We start from the raw sequence: 26101 nt of genomic DNA on the forward strand, positions 1-26101 counted from the left end.
CTAAAGAGCAGTCTGAATGGGATTGTAATCCACATTTAGCTTTTTCAACTCTTGACCAGGAATTGAATCATAACTAGAATGGCTTGACACATTCTAAAATTAATCAAGCTTTGGCACACACGTGTGATATAACTTCATACCAGACACTCAGATACTCTGAAATAACTGATATTGGACCATTGTGTGACTGATTTATAGGGACCATAAAGAGAGGTCACATGCTTGCACACTTGCACATTTAAGGTGTAGCTGGCTGAGAAGTTAACATATTCTCCTATTATCAGTTACCCTGGAAAGAGACAAATCTTAGGATAGGACATGAGGATTTGAGAGGCAGGACTAACTGAAATGAGAGGGAATAACTCCCCTTCTCTTTCTGAGATTATTAGTAAATTTAGGGCTACTATTATGTTATGAAATTGTCTAAAGAATTTCTAGTGATGAGAACAAGCTGCCTCTTGCCTGAGGAAGTAGGAAAATGCCTCAGAGTTCTTGAGGAGAGATCTCTATTAGATCTAAGTCATCTCTGAGTTATATATGTAGTAATTCTCTTCCATTGCCTTAAAAAATGCAGGAAAATCTCCTGAAGAGATGCAATCTGTTAAAATGTGGTTCTGCTATGAAAGTATACAACTGATTACTGAGTAGAATAATGTATTATAATAGTAGCATTTCAAAATGGTGGAGAAGACTTTAGCCATTTTGGAAAATAAAAAGTAGATGCCTACCTTTCAAAATACTGAAATGGTAAACTCCTGATGAATTAAAGAGCTAAATGTAAAAAGAAAATTTTTAAAGAAGAGAGAAAAATATATAATATTTTTAAAAATAATGTTAGTGGGAAGCAGTTGTGGCTCAATCAGTTGGGCTCCCATCTACCATATGGGAGGTCCTGGGTTCATGTCCCAGGGCCTCCTTGTGAAGGCAGGCTCAACCACATGCTGTGGAGAGCCACTGGCCCACAGGCGCCATGGAGAGCTGACTCAGCAAGGTGATGCAACAAAAAGGCAGACAAATAAAAACCCAGAAGAACACACAATGAATGGACACAGAGAGCAGACAACAAACAAGCCACAAGGAGGGCAGAGAGGGCAATAAATAAATAAATTAAATAAATAAATAAATAAATAAATGCAGGCACACAGAAAAATGCACAGTGAGTGGACATACAGAGCAGACAGCAAGGAAGCTGCAAGGGGGGGAATAAAAAATAATAATAATAATGTTAGTATAGTCCCTTCTTAAGCAAGACAAAAACTCAGAAGCCATAAGGAAAAATGTTAATAGAATTGACCACAAACTCTTAATACTGTTCTCTATATGGAAAAAAATACTAAGCAAAGTTAAAAAATAAGACTGGAAGAAAGTATTTGCAACACATATAAAAAACAAAGGATTTATATAAAAATACATCAAGACTTTTTCAAAACATCTATGGCAAGGCAGGGTCACTGATGCAGGTTGTTGGTAGTGGGGAGATGTGTGGAGAAGGTTGCACCTGGGGCATGCCTCTATGGACTATGAATGTCCTCATGTGATCACAAGGTGTTATCTCAGTGGGTGGAGAACCACACAATAACCAATAAAATATTAAATTCCTGTCCTGGGGAGTCCTGCTAGGCTCTCTAATGGAGTTGCAAGACTCTATCAAGTACATAGGCACTGCCTAATAAAAGAAAAGAGACCAATACTCCAAGCCTTTGATATTAATGCTTGTACTTATGAACTCTATTCTTGAAAAATGGAAACTTAACCTAATAACATCTATTGTCTAAGAATTACCTCTTGAAAAATCTCCCTATTACTCAAATATGATCTCTCTCTAAGTCAAACTCAGCAAATAAACTCAATAGATTCCCTAGCCTGCCCTCAGCATGGGGTATGATGACTCCTAAAGATGAGCCTCCTTGACACTGAGGGATTATTACCAAGTGTCAACCAGAAATGTATTTGGAAAAAGACCTTGACCCAAAGGCAGAAAACTAATATAAAGAGTTTTTATGGCTAAATAAGTCAGGCAGTCATTCCAGAGGTTATGCTTATGAATGTATCAGGGAGATCTCATTAACTGCCACAGTAAACAAATTCAAGCAAGGGTGCTCCTGAGGGCTTTAGAGACATCTGGAAACTATAGGCAAGGCATGCATCCCCATGAAACCAGCACCCAGTTGGTGGGGCTTACCTTGGAATATGTGATAACCTATTTCCCCAATGTAACAAAGTTAGGGTCTCTTATAATTTCCCTACTTTTATTTGAACCTATAATTGCACTATACCCATTAAATATATATCCCAGAGACTTAAATCTTTGGTCTGTTCCTATGCTATTTGAGCCCTGAATCTCAGCAGAATTGCAGTCAACACCTACTCTCCAGTTCATCAGATTTGCCCAGCACAACTAACAAAATGATGATGATGGACAATTGCGGTCACCCCTCAGGCTGAAGTGTGGTTTGCTGGCCTGGCGGGGGAGCAGCCGCGGCAGGCCAAGCCGCTGCCCCCATAATAGGGTGGCTGGTCGGACTCACCGCCACCCCTGAAGGAAGCTCGGCATGGGCGCAGAGTGCCCTCGGGTCTCCCCTTCTCGGCAGCCATGCTTCCACGGCCGCCCCTCCTCCCAGATGGCGCCACCCGATGCCTTGTGGGGCGGCACCCTTCTTCTTCTTTCTCCCTGCGCAGGCGCAGGGCGGAAAATTCCAGTCTGCCCTTTTCCCTTCCCCCGACAGCAGCAACAGCCAGGTGTGGGCGGAAAAATCCAGCCCGCCCTTTTCCCTTCCCCCGACAGCAGCAACAGCCAGGCGTGGGCGGGAAACTCAAGTCTGCCCTCCACCCCAGCAACAGCAGCCACCAATCCCTAAACCCTGCCCCTTCCCCCAGCAACAGCGACAGCCAATCCCTAACCACCACCCCTCCCCCGTCCAGTACCGCCCACTGACCTTTCGCCAGCAACCAATCAGAACAGGGCATGGCTTCGACCAATCAGCCTTCCCCAGCCCCTATAAAACTGTTGCCTCTCCCTCAGTAAAGTGGACTTGCGTGTTTACCTTGTCTCCGCGGTAGTTCTTCTGCCGTGCGCCCTCCAGTCCTGAGAGCCCCCGACAAGGGCCTGGCCTCCCTTGTCCCCAGTTCGTCGCCTGCTTCTCCGGGCGACCCCTTCGTCGCCTGCTTCTCCGGGCGACCCCTTCGTCGCCGGCTTCGCCGGGCGACCCCTTCGTCGCCAGCTTCGCCGGGCGACCCCGTCAGCCGAACCGCGCAACCCCTTGTGAGACCGATCCCTCGTCTGCTGCCGGACCGACCCCTTGTCCCAAGCGGGACCGAACCCTCGTCCAGAGCTGGACCGACCCCTCGTCCGCAGCCAGACCCCACCTCTACCGACCGAGCAAGCCGCCGCAGTTGGCGCCCAACGTGGGGCAAGGCAACCCCACCACAGCCTCACTCCATAACCTGGCGGCTCCCCCCCCTCCTCTCTTCTCACCTTGGGACTTCTCTCGTGCAACATTGCTGCTACCTGAGCCTTGGCTACCTCATACGATCCACGGCGGTCTGGGAGAATCGCTGGATGGCTTTCTCCTTCCATGTCGGGGGCTTATACTGACCCGCTATGATTAAGAGGAGCCTTGGATTTCTCGGGAGCGTGCGCTTGCACGTCTGAAGTAATCCTACCACAGCCCTACCCCCTCCTCTCTTCTCACCTTGGGACTTCTCTCATGCAACATTGCTGCTACCTGAGCCTTGGCTACCTCATACGATCCACGGCGGTCTGGGAGAATCGCTGGATGGCTTTCTCCTTCCATGTCGGGGGCTTATACCGACCCGCTATGATTAAGAGGAGCCTTGGATTTCTCGGGAGCACGCGCTTGCACGTCTGAAGTAACCCTACCATAGCCCTACGCTCTCCTCTCTTCTCACCCCTATCTTTTCGCTCTGCATTGCTGCTCCTGAACCTTGGTGACCTCATATGATCCACGGCGGTCTGGGAGAATCGCTGGATGGCTTTCTCCTTCCATGTCGGGGGCTTATACCGACCCGCTATGATTAAGAGGCGCCAATAAAACTCTCAGGAGCGCGTGCCTGAGCACCTCCACCCCTGCCTTCACCTCTGCCTCCTCCCCTCTGCGCTTGCTCCCCTTTGCCTTGCTCCACTGCTCGTCGTCCCGCCCTCCCCTCGTCGGGGCCTTCTCTTGGCCCGCGACCACCGTCGGAGCCCCACCGGCTCCGACCCCTCGTCTCACCGCGCACCTCGGCTCCCATCGCCGCGCTCTCAAGGTAAGGGCCCCTTTTCTTATCGGCTCCAAAAGGCCATTAGCAATGGGTAACATCCTATCTGCTAAGCAAGCCCCACAAGTTCGGGCCCTCGCCGGTCTCCTAGACACTCACCGGTGTAAGATCTCTTTCAAACAGCTTATAATCTATGATATGCTATATAAAAAAGGATTTAAAAGCAGCTATACCAAGAAAGTAAGAGTTATGAGTCAACTGTAAATAAATTATATATTTCTGTTAATGTGTTGTAATTGTTCTGTGTTTGTCTGTCTGTTCGTTCAATGTCAACGTATATTGTGATACCTCCGGATGGTAAATATAAATTACTAGAAATCTTTAAAAGAGCTCTATTCAAATGGCCAAAAATTAAATAAGCGCTTATATTAATACTTAAGTTTATTATATTAATACATAAGTTTAAATGTTAATAAGATATCTACAATTTAAAAAAAAATTGTAAGTCTTAATTAACAAAATTAACTGTACGTCTTCATAAAAAGTTGTTCTTGCCTAGATTAAAATGAATAACTTATTTTTCTTCACAGGATAATATAAAGAATGTAAAACTTATATGAATATTAAAAAGGTTAAAAGTTTGTAAAAATGCTAATGGAAATGTAATAAGTTTTGCAAAAAGACGTATTTTGTCCTAAAGTAAGATGGCTAATTTTTCATAAACTCTTGAAATTTAATTTGCATGCGGCAACTGTAAAAGGTATTGTGATAACTTTACGTGGGGGAATGTGTTCTGTAAAGATAAAATTTATCTTCAATAGTTTACATTAAGGTATTAAATGGCTAATTCCAAAAGGTCATTCTTAAATATATATATATAAAATTGAATTGATGATAATAATAATAAAAGGTAATTTTATAACAGGAAAGATTAACAGCAACCAAGCTCCCCTGCCAACTTGCTTTTAGGAAACGGTTTCTAATATTGCATGCTACTAAGTATTTAAAGAAAAGTTATTCTTAAGGAAACAGAAGATGATTTTGTCTTTGCAGCCATTGTCTATTTAGCAACACCCCTCGCTATCGGCCTAGCCACTGTTGCAACGGACGATTGGAACCTTAAACAAAGACTCCTTCTCACTGTCATCTTCCTATCTATCGTTACTATATTTACTGCCCTCATTCTCCTTCGTTTATAAAGCAGTCTCCTACAAACCACAAAGCTTCTGTCTTAAACATACCATTCTCAACCCTATCCTCTAAATGATCTTCTCACTTCCCCCACAGCCTTTAATACTCTATTTCTTCCTCATAACCTTTGCTTTCTTGATAATATTTTCCACCATCTGTCTAGCCACTACCACCCCAGAAGATTGTAACCACGGCCCCCCATGCCGCCATCGCTCTCAAGCAGCTCCAGCCCCGCGAAACGGCCCGCAACCTGCTTTCCCCGGCCCGCGGCCTGCTTTCTAGCATCCAATAACACTTCTGCTCTTGCCTCCCCATACTTCTGCGGAGCTTCCTCCTGTCTCGACCTCACTCCTCTTCTCAGCCATCCAAAGCGTCCTTTCTCGTCCCCCGCCCCCCTCCTTTTTTCACTTGAACCCCTATTGCGTTGCAGATTGGGCCGCCCCATGTCGGCCCGCCCCATTAACATCGGCCTCTCTCGCGCCCGTGAAGACCTTGGCCTTCTTGTCCTCGCCTACGTCTCCACCACTCCCGACGCTGCTGCCACCACCGTCGCTGGTGCCCTGACGCAACTTGTCCTCACCACTGTGATCCTCCAGACCATCACACAGTCTGCCTCTGCCGCTCTTCGCCACCAAGAAGAGATCAACCACCTGTAATGCGCTATCATCCTGGACTTTTAACAACAGATAGACCTTATAGCCACCGAGATCAACGGGAATTGGACATTGGCCACCCTTGCTTGCAACAGCAAGATACCGCCCCCCAAATTGTACATTTGTATCCCCATCATACTCACCTCCCTCTTCAGCCCCGCTTCCCTCATTGCTTACTGCCTCTTGGGCCTCAGCTACTTGTTGCTGCTGCCATCCTGGTGCTTATTTGAAAAGAAGGGGGAAATGCGGTCACCCCTCAGGCTGAAGTGTGGTTTGCTGGCCTGGCGGGGGAGCAGCCGCGGCAGGCCAAGCCGCTGCCCCCATAATAGGGTGGCTGGTCGGACTCACCGCCACCCCTGAAGGAAGCTCGGCATGGGCGCAGAGTGCCCTCGGGTCTCCCCTTCTCGGCAGCCATGCTTCCACGGCCGCCCCTCCTCCCAGATGGCGCCACCCGATGCCTTGTGGGGCGGCACCCTTCTTCTTCTTTCTCCCTGCGCAGGCGCAGGGCGGAAAATTCCAGTCTGCCCTTTTCCCTTCCCCCGACAGCAGCAACAGCCAGGTGTGGGCGGAAAAATCCAGCCCGCCCTTTTCCCTTCCCCCGACAGCAGCAACAGCCAGGCGTGGGCGGGAAACTCAAGTCTGCCCTCCACCCCAGCAACAGCAGCCACCAATCCCTAAACCCTGCCCCTTCCCCCAGCAACAGCGACAGCCAATCCCTAACCACCACCCCTCCCCCATCCAGTACCGCCCACTGACCTTTCGCCAGCAACCAATCAGAACAGGGCATGGCTTCGACCAATCAGCCTTCCCCAGCCCCTATAAAACTGTTGCCTCTCCCTCAGTAAAGTGGACTTGCGTGTTTACCTTGTCTCCGCGGTAGTTCTTCTGCCGTGCGCCCTCCAGTCCTGAGAGCCCCCGACAAGGGCCTGGCCTCCCTTGTCCCCAGTTCGTCGCCTGCTTCTCCGGGCGACCCCTTCGTCGCCTGCTTCTCCGGGCGACCCCTTCGTCGCCGGCTTCGCCGGGCGACCCCTTCGTCGCCAGCTTCGCCGGGCGACCCCGTCAGCCGAACCGCGCAACCCCTTGTGAGACCGATCCCTCGTCTGCTGCCGGACCGACCCCTTGTCCCAAGCGGGACCGAACCCTCGTCCAGAGCTGGACCGACCCCTCGTCCGCAGCCAGACCCCACCTCTACCGACCGAGCAAGCCGCCGCAGACAATTCCATTCCCCCCCCAAAAAGAGTATCTACAACTGCAAAGAAAACAGTTCCTTCAATCTGCCCCATTGTATCTAAGCCTCCTCTCAATCTGAAAAAGAATGGGCATCACCATCCTAAAATTCTCAAGACTGAGGAATGAACAAACATAAGGGGGGAATGCAATCATGGGTCAAAATAGACATATTATTATAGTAGAAATGGAAGAATTTGTAATATTGATGTAAATACAGTGTTTACCACAGGTTCTGAGGTGGGGGGGGGAATAGGTGGAAAATGGGACATTTTAGGGCACTGGAATTATTCTGCATGATTTTGTAGTGATGGATACAGGCCATTATACATTTTGTCAAAACCTGTAAAATGGTATGGTTCAAAGTATAAATTATAATGTGAACTGTAGACCATGGCTAGTAGCAATGCTTCAAGAGTTGTGTATCAATTGTAACATATGTACCATACTCATGTAAGATGTTATTAATAGAAGAAAATGTGAGAGGGGGATGGAGTGAGGTATATGGAAATCCCCTATATTTTCTACATAATTTTTCTGTAATGTAAAACTTCCCTAAAATAAAGTTTAAAAAAAGATTTTCCAAAAATCAAGAGAGAGCACCAGTACCTGGGGTTGTATCTTCTTTGTCTGTCTCTGGGATCTTGCTGAGATGTGCATAAGCCTGACCCCTCTGATGACCTCCCAACTCATTTTGAAGTCTCTTAGTCATATAAACTCATTTGTCTTTACCATTTCCCCCTTTTATTCAAGGTCTTTTCTAGTTCCATCACCAGCTGGTGATGTTAGTAATCCCTCAGCACCAGGGAGGCTCATCCCTGGGAGTCATGTCCCATGCTGGGGGGAAGGTAATTGTAGCAGTTTGATATTATTGTTGAATTCCAAAAGGAAATATTGAATTATGTTTGTAAACTGATCTTTTGCTCTGGACATATTAGATTATATTGGATTCATAGATTTACTTGATTAAGTAATTATGTAAACCTCTTGTGCCAGTAGGGTGTTGAGTCACCACCCACTAAAGGGTGGGGACCTCAATTTAGAGGTAGAGTGGACATCACCCCCCACTAAAGGGTGGGGACTCACAGATAAAAGGCATGATAAAGGTCAGAGTTGAGGGCTTTTAATGTTGGAATTTTGATGTTGGAGTTTGATGCTGAAGCTGGAGACCCAGGGAGAAAGAGACAGAGCCATTCACCTGCTAGTCTACAGCTGACCTTGTAGAGAAAACAGGGGATCTGAGCCCAGAGGAACCCAGGAAGCCTGAGCCCTATCAGATGTCAGCAGCCATCTTGCTCCGACATGTGAAAATAGACTTTGGTGAGGGAAGTAATTTATGCTTTATGACCTGGTATCTGTAAGCTCCTACCCCAAATAAATACTCTTTATAAAAATTAACCAGTTTCTGGTATTTTATATCAGCATACAGAGTAATGCATTTACATGCTGAGTTTGGCTTAGAGAGTGGCCACATTTGAGCAAGATGGAGGCTCTCAGGAGGTAACTCTTAGGCACCCTGCAGCTCTAGGCCTAGTTCAAATTTCAAGCACACAGGCACGTAAGCATAGTCATTATTATCAAGGACCCATCTTTGGAACATCATTCTTCACTGGTCTTTGTCCTTGCACTTGGGGGATTGTTGCTGTTCCATTGGGGCATGTGACAGAGCTCCCCAGGATGGGAACTCAGCACACCCTCTGTTGTCATGTGTAACTATATCCATTATGACAATACACAGTGAACATCCAAACATATCTATATACCCTATATACATGCCCTGGAGAACTGTGGTGCTTTTGAGGGCTATGGAAAAACACAAGTTCTGTGGTCATGACAGATGGCTCTGGAGTTCATTGCCTTGCCAGTGGGCCCTACCTTGGAATTTGTGCTCCTGATTGTCATGCGGATGGACTCAGATGTGACCTTTCTACACATGCCTCTTCTGTCACTTTTACTGAAACTGTGATTGTTGCTGGGGTTTGTGTATACTCAGGAAACTTGAATCTTTGGACTGTCCATGTGCCATGTGGGCCCTGAGACTCAGCAGAGTTGCTACACCTCCTCTGTGGTTCATTGGATTTACCCAAGTCAGCTGATGGGGAGGTGAGAATGATCAACCACCATACCAGGAAACCTAGAGTGTCTATAGCTGCAAGCAGGAGAATTGCATCCATCAGCCATTTGGTATCTAAGCCCCCTCTCAATTTAGAGGTGGAGTGGACATCACTATCCCAGGGTCCACTAAATGGAGGAATATAATATGGATTGGAGTGGACTTGTTGGTATTCTACTATAGAACTGTTGTGACTCTAGCAATGGAAGAAATTGTGTCATTGATGTGGAGACAGTGGTCAATGGAGTTGCTGAGGACAGGGAGAGGGAGGAAGAGGTGTGATATGGGGCATTTTTGGGGACTTAGAGTTGTCCTTAACAATATTGCAGGGACGAATGCAGGACATTGTTTATCCTGCCATAACCCACTGAATGGACTGGGGGAGAGTGTGAACTATAATGTAATCCATGGTCTATGCAGGGTGGCAGTGCTTCAGGGTGTACTCACCAAATGCAATTAATGTGCCTTATTGATGAAAGGGGATGTTGTTGTGGGAGGAGCGGGGGAGGTGGGGAATGGGGTATATGGGAACCTCTTATGTTTTTTACCATAACTTTTTGTGTGATCTATTTATCTTTAAAGAAAAAGGACAATAAAAAAATGATTATGTTCCAAAAAAAATCAATAGAGAGAAGACTTTTAACACCCAAAAGAAAACTGGACAAACAATATAAATAGGGAAGGCACAAAAACAAGAAACACAAATGAAAAGATGTTTAACTTTACTAATTAATTAGAAAACATGTGTGTTTTTTACCAATAAAGTGATAAAGTTTAGGCAATATGGGATTCATCTTGACCAGTGTGATGGTTAGGCTCCCACTGATTGGGAACTCTCAGGACTGTGCAATGATCAATCTCAAACACCATTCTCTCTCAGAAAGTTAGACCAAATGTATGCAGTAGCAGACTGGCTTGAATTACTGTGAACAAATGACCTGATGTTGTGCACTCCATCATCTATACACACTATAGTAGAGAACTCAATTTTGTGTTTGAGAGATAGTGAGGGCATGACTTGGCATAACAGAGACAGAGCAGGGTGCAGCATGCTGCATGAGCTGCTAACTTCAGTGAATCATTCATTAGCAGGATTGGTGCATCTGAGAATGAGACACAGAAACTGATAAGGAGGATTTATCACCCTGCCTGGAAGAGTAAACAAAACAGAGGTACTGTCCATCACAGTGGGGTTTGGCACCACCCTGGCAGCCAACATCTGCTCCACTCACTAAGCATTCACCTAAAAAAATGGAAAAACAAGCACAAAGCTTCTAAAAAACCTGTGTGTTCTGCTGGCTCTAAGGCCATGAGACAAATTCCCAAATGGCTTGGGGCTGCCTAGAGCCCTGTAGGTTCCAGAGTAACAAAGTTAAGTGGGTATGTAAGATATTATTACTGATCATCAAATGTTCCTGTATCCCTCCCAGTGATACCCATTCCTATGGGAGGGTTAGACTGTGTCATGTGATGTACTTTGAGGAATGAAATGTAAGCAAAAGTGTAAGTTACAAGTGAAAATTTAAAGAGATGTGTATGCTGAGAAAAGAAAGGGGGGAATAGGTGTAACGGGGCAGTTTGGGGACATTGGAATTGTCCTGCAATGACAGATAATATTGCAATGACAGATACAGGTCATTATACATTTTGCCAAAACCTATAAAAATTGTGTGGTTCAAAGTGTCAAGTATAATGTAAATTATAGACCATCTTTAGTAGCAATGTTTCAATACATGTTCATCAATTTTCAACAATTGTACCACATCAATGAAAGATATTGGGAAAGTGTGGAAGGGGAAAGGGGTGGGGTAAATCAAAATCCCCTGTATTTTTGATGTAACATAAAGCTTCCTTCAAAATAAAATATTAATAAAGAGACCATGAATGGTTTGCCATGTTTCTTTTCTCTTTACTCTGAGACCAGTAATGATCCCAATAGAGGTTGCTTTTGTATCCTGAATCCTAGATGAAGATATAATGTTCTAGAACTGCTGCTGAACAATGATACCACAAATAATTAGTGAGAAATAAACATCTGTTTTCATAAGTCACTGAGATTTGGGCATCATTTACTAATGTAGCATACTCTAGCCTATCCTAACTGAAAATACCTCCATCAATCTCCCCTTCTACACACAGGTATGTATATCCACTTTATGTTTCATTTTCTAATAAATGGTGATAAAGTGATACTGCTACATTGTTTTGTTAGTTTTGGTGACACAGCTCTTCCAGTTTCTATGTACAGATCTTTCTCCACAAATCCTAGCAATTAGTCCATAGTGTTAGAGTGTAAGATAGGACACATTGGATGATAGCCACTATACTGCATCCCCAGCAATCCTTAATGACAATGAGGCTAGATACCAGTTCAAATGTATCATAACTGACATATTTTTCCCATAGACTAGAAGTCTCTCATAAATAATTTTCTGAAACCTATCCTAACCAGGAAACCAACACTTCATGTATATGTGAATCTCCATTAGGGTTACAATCAAAATATCTAATAACTGTCATGAACGTATATTAATATTATGCAATACTCAGAAAGTCTTCCTTTACTGAACTTAATATTACATATTTACCAACATTTTCTCCTCATGGCATTGCATTTAAAATTCTACCATTTAATCCCTTAATCTATCTGGAATTCATTTTGGTACAAGGTATTAAACAGGAACTTAACTTTTTTGTTCTTTTTTCCCCAAGTAGTTAACATCTGTCCCCAAGTCATTTATGAATTATCCATCATGCTCATATTTATTTTAAATTCCAATAGCTTTGTGTAATAAAACCTTAATCTATTCTGTTCTGAAAATGTTTTGGTTTTTATTTGTACCCTACAGTTTCAATGTTGTAAGCCTTCATAATGTTTTAATATGAATAGTGTACCACATTGTATTTCTTTATCAAAATATTCTTGGCTGTAATCCTATTTCTCCTTCCAAATGAGTTATAATATTTTTGTCATCCTTCTAACCTCTAAAAGTTATTTTGGTATTTATAATAGATTTGCCCTAACTTTACAGATTAATTTAAGATAATTAGATGGACAAATTTACGAACTTGCATTTTTTGTCCATGACCTTGATATCTCTCTTCATTATTTGAATGTTTATTTTTAAGTCTTCCTTCCTGTCCTCCAGACAAGTTTAGATTTTTCTTCATAAGAATTTCACCATTTCTCATTGCTTATTCTAGACAATTTTTATTACAAAAGTTGTGTGTTTACAAACCAATCATGAACAAAGTATAGGATTCCCAAATACCATCCTAACACCAACACCTTGCGTTGGTGTGGAACATTCATTAAAATTAATGGCATCACTTTTTGGTAATTGTATTATTTTTAAACATTAATTACCTTTGCTATACTTGATGAAAAATTATTAAAATAGTAATATCAACTATAGCGCATAATTTATCTTAGGTGTATTTTTCCCAAATACCACCCTCTTATTAACACCTTAAATTAATGTCATATAGTTGTTATAATTCATGAAAGAGCATTCTTATACTCGTACTATTAACTATAGTCCATTATCTACACGAGGTTCACTGTGATTTACAGTCTTATGATTTAACTTTTAATTTTTATTCTAGTAACAAATGCTACCTAAAGTTTCCCCTTTTATCCACATTCACCTATATAGTTCTGTGCTATTTACCACATTCGCAATAATGTGCTACCATCACCACTATTTCCAAACCTTTACAATCAACCTAAATCGTAATTCTGTAGAAATTCAGTATCAACTCCCTTTATCTAACAGCAATCTTTCCCCTGGTAACCTATATTCTAGAATCTAACTCTATGAGTTTACTTATTATAACTAACCCATATCAACATGATTATATAATATTTGTCCTTTTGTTTCTGGCTTATTTCACTCAGCAGAACATTCTCAAGTTTCATCCATGTTGTTGCATCCATCAGAACTTCATTCCTTTATACAGCTGAAAAATATTATGTTGCAAGTATATACCACATTTTATACATGATGGACATTTGGATTGCTTCCATCTTTTGGAAATTGTGAATAATGTCACTATGTGTCACTATGTGCAAATAGCTGTTTGAGTACCTACTTTCAATTCTTCTGGGTATGTATATACCACTAGAGGGATTGCCAGGTCATATGGTAACTCTATATTTAGCTTCCTAAAGAATAGCCAAACTATCTTCTGCATTGCCTGTACCTTTTTACATTTCCACCAGCAATGAATGAGTGTTCCTATTTTGCCACATCCTTTTCATAATTATAAATTTCTGGTTTTTTTTTAATAGTAGCCATTCTAGTGGGTATGAAATGATAATCATATTGTGGTTTTGATTTGCATTTCCCTAATAGCTAATGATGTTGAACATCCTTTCATGTGTTTTTTTGGTGATTTGTATATTCTTTTTGGAGAAACTTCTATTCAAGTCTTTTGTCCATTTTTAATGATGTTGTTTTTATTGTTGAGTTGTAGGACTTCTTTATATATTCTGGATATTAAAACTTTATCTAGGAGTGAATGTGGCTCAAGCAGTTGGGTGAATACCTCCAAATGAGGTGTCCTGGGTTTGGTTCCTGGTGCCTCCTTAAGAAGGGTAGACAATGAGCAAACAATGAGCAGACAGATGAGGAAGCCACTTAGGGCAGTGGGCAGGGGGGATGTGAACAAAAGTTTTCACATTTGAAGAGGCCCTATTTATCTATTCTTTTGTTGCTAGTGCTTTGGGGGTAAAGTCTAAGAAACCATTGCTTACCACAAGATCCTGAAGATGCTTCCTAATATTTTCTTCTAGAAGTTTTATAGTCCCGGTTATTATATTTAGGTCTTCAATTCATTTTGAATTCATTTTTATATTTGGTGTGAGATAGGGGTTCTCTTTCATTCATTTGCATATGGATATCCAATTTTCCCAGTATCATTTGTTGAAGATACTATTCCTTCCCCATTGAATGGACTTGAAAATCTTGTCAAAAATCAGTTGGGGGAGGATTGTAGGAAGTTGGTGATACACTAACAGGCAGAGCTCAATGCTCTCACAAAAACAACAGAGAAAAAGCCCAAAGCTGTCTAAGGGACCTGTTCAGGGATCAGCAGACCAGGACAGTACTACACAACTCCCAGGAAGGTGAAAGACAGAGAGACAAACAAGCCAAAATGGCAAATGTGAGTTACCAAGTCCCAGTGGTGACCAGGAAGGGCTCGCCTCCCCTGTCCCCAAGATATTATGCTAGGGTAAAACATCTGGTTCACTGTAGTAGAATGAGAGGGGGACAGGCATCTTCCTGTCAGCTGTTTCAAGGAAAAGGAAGGGTGAATTGAGTGAGGGTTCTTCAGTGAATTTGGCCAGCAAAGCCACAGGAACACAGGAACATAGGAAAGCTGAGACTGAAACACTTACATGGAAAGGTGTGCTAACTAGCAACATCTGCTGGCCCATCTGTAAATTGCATGGGCAAAATCTATTCCCTGCATTCCCAGTATACAACCCCTGGGAGAAAATCTGGACCCCACCAGTGAGTACTTGGCCTGATTTTGAAACCTTAAGCTGGGCAATTTTAAAGACTGAGAATAAGTTGAACCAAATATCGGAGAAGACCTGTGGGAATAAAAACAACAGTCACAGGAGACAAATCAGCAATCAGAGTAATTTCACAAACATATTCACATGCCTAAACATCAGCAAAAAATTACAAGCCATACAAGGAGTCAGAAAGAGATGGCCCATACAAAAGAACAAACCAAAAACCCTGAGAAAAAGGATTTAAGAAAATTAATTAGTGATAATCACACAACTCTCCTAAATCACTTCAAAGAATTTAAAGAAAGTATGACAAAAGAAATAAAGAATATTTAGACACTGGGAGAGCATAAAGAACAAATTGAAAGCCTTCAAAGAAAAGAAACAGACTTTATGAGAATGAGAGACACAATGGATGAGATTAAAAATACATTAGAGACACATAAGAGCATATCTGAATTGCTTGAAGACAGAATTAGTGACTTTAAAGACAGAACATCTGAATTGGAAAAGACAGAACAACAGAAAGAGAAAAGAATGGAAAAGAATGGAATAGAGTTTCAAGGAACTGAATGACAATATGATTCACACAAACATTTGCATCATTGGTGTCTCAGAAGGAGAAGAGAATTGAAAAGGGGCAGAAAGAATATTTAAGGAAATAATGACCAAAACCTTCCCAACCCTTAAGAAGGACATAAATATCATATCAAAGAAGGACAACACACCCTGAACAGAATAAATTCCAATAGACCTAGCCTGAGACAACTACTATTCAGAATGACAAATATCAGTGATAAAGAGAGGATTCTGAAAGCAGCAAGAGAAAAACAAAACATCACATATAAAGGAAACTTGATCAGATTAAGTGCTGACCTCCATCAGAAACCATGGAGGAGAGAAGAAAGTGGTATGATGTGTTAAAGATGCTGAAAGAGAGAAATTGCTAGGCATCTGGCAAGCTCTCCCTCAAAAACAAGGGTGTGTTCAAAGTCTTCACAGACAAAAACTGATAGAATATGTTACCAAAAGACCAGATTTGCAAGAGATACTAAAGGGGGTACTGCAGCCTGAAAGGAAAAAAAAAGGATGAAAGATAGGGAGAAGATTTTGGAAATGAAGATTGTTAGGAAGGGAAACTAAAGGGTAAGAAGTCAGACAATAGAAGGATATAACAACAGAGAGCTAAAGGACAAAAAGGATGAAGTATATAGTGCCTTTACAGTAATAATATTGAATGGTAATGCATTGAACTCCCAATCAAATGACATAGACTGATGCAATGGATTAAAAAATATGAGCCATCTATATGTTCTCTACAGGAAACCTACCTCAGATGTAAGCACACAACCAAGTTAAACGTGAAAGTATGGAAAAAGGTATTCCACGCAAATAGTAATCAAAAAAAAAAAAAAGAGTTGGAGTAGACCAGATAAATGTAAAATAACAACATTATAGTATATGAACAATAATTACTGAGTACAACTGGCAAAATGTTCCTGGGATCCGTATTCTGTAATTTTGTTTCATATAAAATAAACTTATAGAATGTTACTGAAAGACCAGATTTGCTTTTAATTGGGAGGGCTGGAGAAGAGATATATTTTTGAATACTTCATTTTTCCTTAGCCCTTTCTTATTCATAGTCTTTAATTAAAATAATCTATCTGGATTATTTAGCATGACTACTGTTTAACAAGATTCTGAGTTTTTCTGCCTGAGTTTTTAGCATGACTACTGGTGAACAAGATTCTGAGTTTTTCTGTCTCATAAAATTATGAGTTGGCAAATTGTTATCTGCTGTAATTCATTCCAATAAGATGTGAATAATTCTCAAACAGGAATATGATTATCTAGAATGAATTATGGCCTAAATGGAAATAAAATAACTAAACCAATCATTTATTTCATCCTTAGAGATTATTATGTCCAATATTTAAAGGTATAACAATTAAAATTATGTTATAATTAATTTCTATTATATTTGAATAATCATTTACATCTGTAAATGTTTGTTGCTATGCTACTTATTTCTTATAATTGGTTATATTAAACCTAACCTGGCCTTGCACTCTCACTTAAAATTTGTAATTTCTTTCAATCTATTTTTCTATTTATTTTACAATTTTACAATAAAGGACTTTTTAACAGCTAAAAAAGCCATTGATTATAGACTTTGGATAATCATATGGTATATGAATATATCTCAATAAAATGCTTAATAAACAAATAAAGTGCAAGTATAGCCAGAAATAACAACTATGTACAGCACAGGAAACAGAGAGATTGAGAGGTGAGGAATTTTCTTGTTTATTTTTTTGTCGGTTTTTTGTTTATTATTATTGAAATAATGAAAATGTTTTAAATAATAATTGAAGTGATAAATGCACAACTATTTGATTATAGCATATACCACTGATTTTAAACTTTGGACAAACTGTATGCTTTATTAATATGTGTGATGGTTAGGCTATTGTGTCAACTAAGCCAGGTAATTGTGACCAGCTGTTTGACCAAGCAAGCATTGGGCTAAATGTAATACAAGGGCATTTATGGGCTTTAGTCACCATTGACTTTACTGCAGTGGTAAATCATGGATAGCTGATTACAATTCTATCATCAATCAGGGAGAGTGTCATCAGCAATGAATGCTGCTTAACCCAATTAGTTGAATACCTTAGAAGGGGAAGTGACTCCAGCACTGAGTGAGAATTTCCTGGCTCGTCTTTGGACAGCCAATGTCTCTCAGAACTCATCAAGGACCTTCACTAGACTTTCATTGGAGCCCCTGTTTGCAGCCTCCTGCAGAACCTAGGCTTGTGCATCCCCATGGTCATGAGAGAGACTCATAAAATCTCATACTACTGACAGATATCTCTTATTGATTCTGTTTCCCTAGAGAACCCTGACTAATACAGCTTGGTATCAGGAATGGTTCTTGGAAAACAGAGTTTTAAACAAGGGGTGCCTGAGGTGGTTCTGGGAATTTTGCAATTGGCTCTCTATTCTAATTGGACTCAAGAGTACTGACAGTTCCCTTTCCAATAACGAAGAGGATGCTAACAGTCCATGGTGCAAATTGGCAATTGAGATATGCAAAATAGCATCACTGGATTCCCCTACTTTCATGCTTATAAGAAGCAAGAATCTGGATGACTGTGTTTTCAACATCTTAACAGAGGTATGTGGAGGCAAACAGTATAATGATATTGACTGGTTCCTTCTAGAGACTCTGGATACTGCTGCAAAAGAAAGAGGTGAGTTAAAGTCTTCTAATTTGAAACTTAAACACCCCATGAAAGACACAAAAGTTTCTATGTGTGCTCTGAGAGAAAATCTTGGCTCCTATAGCCACAGTCTTGAAATATCTGAGAACCAAACTCAGATTTTCATTGTATGAGTAGCAGGGCTACAAAGGAAACTAAAATCTCAATCCTGCAGGGTTTCTGCAGTTAAAGTGAAGGCATTGATTGGAAAGGGTGGAATCCAGAGAACTAATCCTCACAGGGCCCACTGGATGGAATGGAGGAGAGTATGGGCTATGATGTGAACCAATGTATATGAGGTGCAGAGGTGCCCAAAGATGTACTTACAAAATCCAATGGATGTGTCATGATGATGGGAACGAGTGTTGTTGGGGGGAGGAGAGGGGGGGTGGGGGGATGGGGTTGAATGGGACCTCACATATATATTTTTAATGTAATATTATTACAAAGTCAATAAAAAATAAAAAAATTAAAAAAAAAATAGAATGGAGACATATGGAATGATGATGATACTGATGGAGACATTTGAACCCTGAATTCTGCTAAGACTTTACCAGATAAGCATGTGATGGCCTGCGCTGTCCAGACCACACCTTGTCAACCTTGTATCATTCAGCCTCCAGCCTGTCCCAGGGATTCTGAAACAACTTTCAGCCCTGAGGTGGGTACCAGCCATACTGAAGCCTGCCCTGCCCAGCCTGGCCTGCCCCAGGGAGTCTGGACCTCCTCCCTTCCCTGAGGCACTTACCAGCCAAACTCCAGCATGCACTGCCAAGCCTCCAGTCTGTCCTAAGGAAACTTGCCTTCCAACCCCTGCCTGAAGAGATTAATCCAGTCTCACCAGAAGAAAATGCAAGGGAATGCCCTGAGGTCAGTAGCTTGCAAGGCATTTCTTATCCTTCTCCTTACCCACCCCCACCACCTTTCTTTTCTTTGAGACCTATTACTATACAAAAATCACAACAAGCTCCCAAAGGTGAAATATGAAGTGTGGCCCATGAGGAAGTAAGGCATACTCAGAAAGAACTGCATGAGTTTTCCAACTTACATAGAAAGAAATCAGGGGAATATGTGAGGGAATGGATATTAAGGTTATAGAATAATGTTGGAAAGAATATAAAGTTGGATCAGGCTGAATTTATTGATATGGGCCCACTAAGCAGAAATTCTGGATTCAACACTGTAGCTTGAGGGGTTAGAAAGAGCTCTAAAAGTGTTTGGATGGCTGACTGAAACATGGGCCAAAAGATGACCTAATATGTCTGAGGTTGAGATGCCAGAATTGCCCTGATACACAGTAGAAAAGGGAATTCAAAGGCTTAGGAAGATTGAAATGCTAGAATGGATTTACCATTTGACAGCTACCTACTCATCCCAGGAACATCGAAAGGACACACCTTTAACCAGGACTGTGAGGAATAAATTTGTAAGACTAACTCCATCTTCCCTAAAGAGCTCTGTGATTGCTCCTCTCTGTAGTCCAGATATTACTGTAGGAGGGCTGTGATGGAATTAGAATCCTTAAAAATGGGGAAGATCAGGTGTCAGTCTGGTAAAAGTCAAGTATCGGCAGTTAATTGCCAAAGTCAAGGTGGGTATGGCTACCACAATGAAAGGCAGATTCAAAAAACTATTCAAGATAGTCTAAGTCATGTGGAGTTATGGCATTAGCTGATACATCATGGGGTACCCAGAAATGAAATAGATGGGCAGTCTACTAAATTTCTTCTGGATCTGTATAAACAGAAGAATTCTAGGTCGAGTGAATGAAATCCTAACTCAAATTACAGACGCAGAGAATCATGGCCCCTTAATCAATTCCCAGACTTGAGAGAGTTTACAGACACAGAGCTCCTTGAATGAGGAGGAGACTAGGTCTCCTTGGAGAATGATCCTGTTAAACCACCCAACATTTATACTGTTAATCTTCCTCCTACATTTTCCCAAGGAGATCTACAGCCTTTTACCAGAGTATCTGCAGTGGGAAAAGGGAAATGATCAGACATTTTGGGGATTATTAGACACTGGCTCAGAAGTGACATTAATTCCAGGAGACCCAAAACATCATTGTAGTCCACCAGTCTGAGTAAGGGCTTATAGAGGTCAGGTGATTAATGGAGTTTTAGCTCAGGTTTATCTCACAGTTGCTCCAGTGGGTCCCTGGACCCATTCTGTGGTTATTTCTCCAGTTCCAGAATGCATAATTGGAATAGACATACTCAGTAACTGTCAGAATCCCCACAATGGATGCCTGACTTGTGGAGTGTGGGCTATTATGGTTGGAAAGGCCAAGTTGAAGCCACTAGAACTGCCCCTACCAGCAAAATAGTAAACTAAAAGCAATACCAGATTCCTGGAGGGACTGCAGAAATTAGTGCCACCATCAAGGATTTGAAAGATGCAGGGGTGGTGATTCCCACCACATCACCGTCCAATTTTCCTATTTGGCCTGTACAGAAAATAGATGGATCTTGGAGGATGACTGGATTATCATGAACTTAACCAGATGGTAACTCTAATTGCAGCTGCTTTCCCAGATGTGGTATCATTGCTTGAGCAAATCAACACATTCCCAAGTACCTGGAATGCAGCTGTTGATTTGGTGAATGCTTTTTACTCAATTGTTATTAGTAAGGACCACCATAAACAGTTTGCTTTCAACTGGCAAGGCCAGCACTATACCCCTGCCTCAGGGGTATAACAACTCTCCAGCCCTATGTCATTATATTGTCTGCAGGGATCTTGATCATCTCTCCCTCCCACAAGACATCACACTGGTCCATTATATTGATGATGATAGGACCTAGTGAGCAAGAAGTAACAAAGACTCTGGATTTATTAGTAAGGCATTTGCATGAGAGAGGATGGAAGATAAATCAATTAAAATACAAGGTTCTTCCACCTCAGTGAAATTTCTGAGTGTCTAGTGGTGTGGGGAATGGCGATATATCCCTTCTGAAGTGAAGGATATGCCATTGCATTTGGCTCATCCTACGACCAAAAAAGAGGCACAATGCTTAGTTTGTGTCTTTGGATTTTGCAGACAACACATTCCTCATTTGGGTCTGCTACTCCAGCCCATTTACCAGGTTATAAGGAAAGCTGCTACTTTTGACTGGGGATGGGAACAAGAAGAGGCTCTGCATCAGGTCCAGGCTGCTGTGCAAGCTGCACTACCACTTGGGTCATATGATCCAGCAGATCCAATCAGTGGCAAATAGAGATGCCATCTGGAGACTTTGGCAGGCCCCTATAAGAGAACTACAATGCAGACCCTTTGGATTTTGGAGCAAAGCCCTGCCATCCTCTGCAGGTAACTACTCCCCTTTTGAGAAACATCTTTTCGTCTTCTCTTGGGCCTTAGAAGAGAATGAACGCTTAACCATGGGCCATCAATTTACCCTGAGATCTGAGTTGTCTACCATGATCTGGGTATTGTCTGCCAAACCATAAAGTTGGGCATGCATAGCAGCACTCCATAATAAAGTGGAAGTGGTATGTATATATGAGATAGGGCTTGAGTGGGTCCTGAAGGCATAAGTAAGTTAGATGAGGAAGTAGCCCAAATGCCCATGGGCATCACCCCTGCCATGTTACCTTCTCTTTCCCAGCCCACAACTTTGGCCTCTGGGGGAGTCCCTTACAATCAGTTGACCTAGGAAGAGAAAATTCAGGCCTGGTTTACAGATGATATGCAGATGATATGCAGGTACTACCTGAAAGTGGAGAGCAACAGCACTGCAGCCCCTTTTTGGGACATCCCTGAAGGACGCTGGTGAGGGCAAATCCTCCCAGTGGGCAGAACTTTGAGCATTGCACCTGGTTATTCATTTTGCTTGGAAAAAGAAATGGCCAGATATGTGTTTGTACACTGATTCATGGGCTGTTGCCAATGGTTTGGCTAGATGGCAGGGAACTGGAAGGAACATGATTGGAAAATTGGTGACAAAGAGGTCTGGGGAAGAGGTATGTGGATAGACATTTCTGAGTGGGTAAAAAACACGAAAATATTTGTGTCCCACATAAATGGTCATCGGAGGGTGACTTCAGCAGAGGAAGATTTTAATAATCAAGTGAATAAGATGTCCCTCTTTGTGGCTAATGCTCAGCCTCTTTCCCCAGCCAATCCTGTCATTGCCCAGTGGGCTCATGTACAAAGTGGCCATGGAGGTGGGGAGAGAGATTATGCATGGGGTCAGCAACACAGACTTCCCCGTACCTAGGCTGACTTGGCTACAACCACTGCTGAGTGCCCAGTCTGCCAGAGGCAGGGACCCACACTCAGTCCCCGATATGGCACCATTCCTCGAAGTGACCAGCCTGCTATCTGGTGGCAAGTTGGCTACATTGGACCACTTCCACCATGGAAGGGGCAGCGATTGGTTTTAACTGGAACAGACACATACTATGGATAGGAGTTTGCATTTCCTGCACGCAATTCTTCTTCCAAAACTACCATCTGTGGACTTACTGAATGTCTTATCTACCACTGTGGCATTCCACACAACATTCCTTTGATCAAGAAATCCATTTCACCACAAATAATGTGCAGGAATGGGCACATGCCCATGGATTTCACTGGTCTTACCATGTTCCCCATCACCCTGAATCAGCTGGATTGATAGAACATTGGAATGGCCTTTTGAAGATTCAATCAAGGTGCCAACTAGGTGGCAATACCTTGCAGGGCTGGAGCAATGTTCTCCAGGAGGCTGTATATGCTCTAAATCAGCATCCACTCTATGGTGCTGATTCTCTCATAACTAGAATACATGGGTCCAGGAATCAAGGGGTGGAAATGAGAGTGATGCCACTCACTATTACCCCTAGTGACCCACTAGAAAAATTTTTGCTTCCTCTCCCTGCAACTTCAAACTCTGCTGATCTACAGGTTTTAGTCCCAAAAGGGAGTACTGTCACCAGGGAACACAACAATGATCCCATTGAACTGGAAGGTAAAACTGCCACCTGGCCAATTTGGGCTCCTCTTACCTCAGAATAAACAGTCAAGAAAGGGAATTACTGTACTGGCTGGGGTGACTGATCCTGACTATCAAGGGGAAATAGGACTGCATTTACATAATGGGGGTAAAGAAGAGTTTGCCTGAAATACAGGAGATCTTCTAGGGCATCTTCTACTACTGCCATGTTCGATGATTAGAATCAATGGAAAATTGCAATAACCCAATCCAAGCAGAACTAACAATGTCCCAGAAGTTTCAGGAATGAATGTTTGGGTCATCCCACCAGGCAAAGAACCATGGCCAGCTGAAGTGCTTGCTGAGGGTAATGGAAACACGGAATGGGTAGTGGAAGAAGGTAGTGATAAATATGACCTTCAAACACATGACCAGTTACAGAAGTGAGGAATATAATGGTCATGAATCATTCTTCCTTGTTTCATTATGATGATGATTATATATGTACACAAAATGAATTTCTTTGTCTTCATCCCCAAACTTTTCCTTTATCATATAACAAGTTCTGTCAGTTTCATGAGGATGTCAATTTTAAGAGTGAATATTACCCAAGAACTTGCACCCTGTTCTGTATGGAACTAATGCCTTTCTGGTTGTATGCAGGAGAGTTGAACATTGTTAGGCAGATATATTTATATATGCATGTCTGTTATTGTTTTTAGTTAGAGACTAAGTATGGTTTAAGGTAATGTATATGGTTGCTGAGTTGACAAGTGATGAACTGTAATGGTTAGGCTATTGTGTCAACTCAGCCACATAATTGTGCCCAGTTGTTTGGTCAAGTAAGCACTGGGCTAACTATAATACAAGGGCATTTATGGACTTTAGTCACCATTGACTTTACTGCAGTGGTAAATCATGATCACAATTAGCTGATCACAATTACATCAGTCAGGGAGATTGCCATCAGCAATGAGTGACACTTTATCCAATCAGTTGAATGCCTTAAAAGGGGTCGTGATTCCTACATTGACTGAGAATTTCCCAGCTAAATTTTGGACAGCCAACATCTCTCAGAACTCATCAAGGACCTTCACTGGACTTTCATTGGAGCCCCTGATTGCAGCCTCCTGCAGAACATAGACTTGTGCATCCCCATGGTCATGTGAGAGACTCTTATAAAATCTCATGCTATTGACAGATATCTCTTGTTGATTCTGTTTCTCTAGGGAACACTGACTAATACAATATGTATCAATAAAATTGATTTGTCTTAAAAAATCAATTTGCCATAGATGCGAGGGTCTATTTCTGAATTCTCAATACTATTCTATTTGTCAATATGTCTATATTTCTTGCAATACCATGATGTTTTGACCAGTGTGGATTTATCATATGATTTAAAGTCAGAAAATGTGATTCTTCCTACTTTGTTCTTTTTCAAGATGTTTTTGGCTATTTGGAACAACTCACCCTTCCAAATAAACTGGATATTTGACTTATTCATTTCTACATAGGTTATTGAAACTTCTAATGAGATTGTGTTAAATCTGTAAATCATTTGGGTAGAATTGGCATCTTAATGATATTTAGTCTTCCACTCCATGAGCACGTTTATATGCTTCTGTTTATTTTGGTCTTAGATTCCTTTTACTAATGTTTTGTAGTTTTCTGTGTACATTTCCTTTATATCATTTGTTAAGTTTATTCCTAGATAGTAGATTATTTAAATTGCTATTGCAAATGGAATTTATTTTATTGACTTTCTCCTTAGATTGTTCATTACTAGTGGATAGAAACACTAATGATTTTTGCTTGTTGATCTTGTACATTTCCACTTTGCTGAATTTTTTATTAGCTCTAGTAGCTTTGTTGTAGATATTTAGGGACACTCTAGGATCATATCATCTCCAAATAATGAAAGTTTTACTTCTTCCTTTCCTTGTCTTTTTCTTGCCTTACTGCTCTGGCTAGAACTTCCAGTATAATGTTGAATAACAGTGATAACAGTGGGCATATTGTCTTGCTCCAAATCTTAGGGGGAAAGCTTTCAATTTTTACCATGGAGTATGATATTAGCTGTGAGTTTTGCATCTATGTCCTTTATCAAGTTGAGGAAATTTCCTTCTATTCCTATTTTTCTTAGTGCTTTTATTAAGAAAGGACGCTGGATTTCATCAAATGCCTTTGATGTCAATGGAAGACTGTATGTTTATTCCTTTCATCTTTTAATGTGGTGTATTACATTAATTTATTTGCTTACATTGAACCGTTCTTGCATACCTGGAATAAAACCACATGATCATGGTGTGTAAGTCTTTTAATGTGCTGTTGATTTGGATTTGCAGTATTTTGTTGAGTTTTTTTGCATCTATATTCATAAGATAAATTGGTATGTAGCTTTCTTTTCTTGTAGTATCTTCACCTGGCTTTGGTAGTAGGATGATGTTGTCTTAAACAATGAGTTAAGTAGTGTTCCCTCCTCTTCACTTTTTTTGGAAAAGTTTGAGCACAATTTGTATGAATTCTTGGAATGATTGGCCAAATTCACCTGCGAAGCCATCTGGCCCTAGGCTTTCAATTGTGGGAAGTTTATGATGACTGATTCAATCTCATTTCTTTTTGAGGTATTTTATTTATTCTAGAGTAAGTGTAGGTTGTTAATGTGTTTCTGTGAATTTGCCCATTTCATCTGTATTGTCTAATTGGTTGGCATAAAGTTGTTCATAGTGTCATCTTATGGTCCTTCTTATTTCTGTGGGGTTTGTAATAATGCCCCGTGTTATTTCCAATTCTATTTGTTTGCACCTTCTCTTTACTTTTCTTTCTTCTTCTAGCTGAGGATTTTTCCATTTTATTGATCTTTTCAAAGAACCAACATTTGGTTTTGTTAATTCTATTATTTTTTATGTTAATGTAATTAAGTTTTTTATCTTTCTTTGTTTAAAAGATACATAGATCACACAAAATGTTACATTAAAAAATAAAAGGGA

This window comes from Dasypus novemcinctus, chromosome 23 (assembly GCF_030445035.2).
Source record: "Dasypus novemcinctus isolate mDasNov1 chromosome 23, mDasNov1.1.hap2, whole genome shotgun sequence".
NCBI lineage: Eukaryota > Metazoa > Chordata > Mammalia > Cingulata > Dasypodidae > Dasypus > Dasypus novemcinctus.